This window comes from Octodon degus, unplaced genomic scaffold, assembly GCF_000260255.1.
Source record: "Octodon degus isolate 3935 unplaced genomic scaffold, OctDeg1.0 scaffold00047, whole genome shotgun sequence".
Lineage (NCBI taxonomy): Eukaryota > Metazoa > Chordata > Mammalia > Rodentia > Octodontidae > Octodon > Octodon degus.
The window spans coordinates 8,318,751-8,319,220 of record NW_004524623.1 but is presented as its reverse complement, the minus strand read 5'-3'; positions in this window follow the sequence as shown (position 1 = coordinate 8,319,220).

Here is a 470-nt window from a genome sequence, read left to right as displayed (position 1 = left end):
TGAATTAAATATGTTTCTTGCATACAGCATGTTGTTGGATTTTGTTTCTTCATCCACTTCGGCAGTCTGCTTCTTTTGATTGGTAAATCAAGCCCATTTACATTGATGATTATAACTGATATGTATTGGCTTATCTTTGTCATGATATTTTCCTACTGTAGGTTCCATACTTTTTCTCTCTGTTCAATTGCATGCTGTACTTGTTGCTTAATTTCTGTTGTTGTTCTTGAAGTTGTGGTCATTTTTGTCTCTTTCCAGAATATCTGTCATCACTCTTTGTAGAGTTGGCTTGGTGGTCATGAACTTCTTCAGTGATTATTTGTCATGGAAGTATCTGATCTCCATTAAATTTGAAAGATTGTTTTTCAGGGTACCTCTATTTGAATTGAAAATTGTTTTCTTTTAGGAGTTGGTATAGTTCATTCTAAGCTCTTCTTTTATTTTTTTTTTGCTAGATTTTATTTTATTTT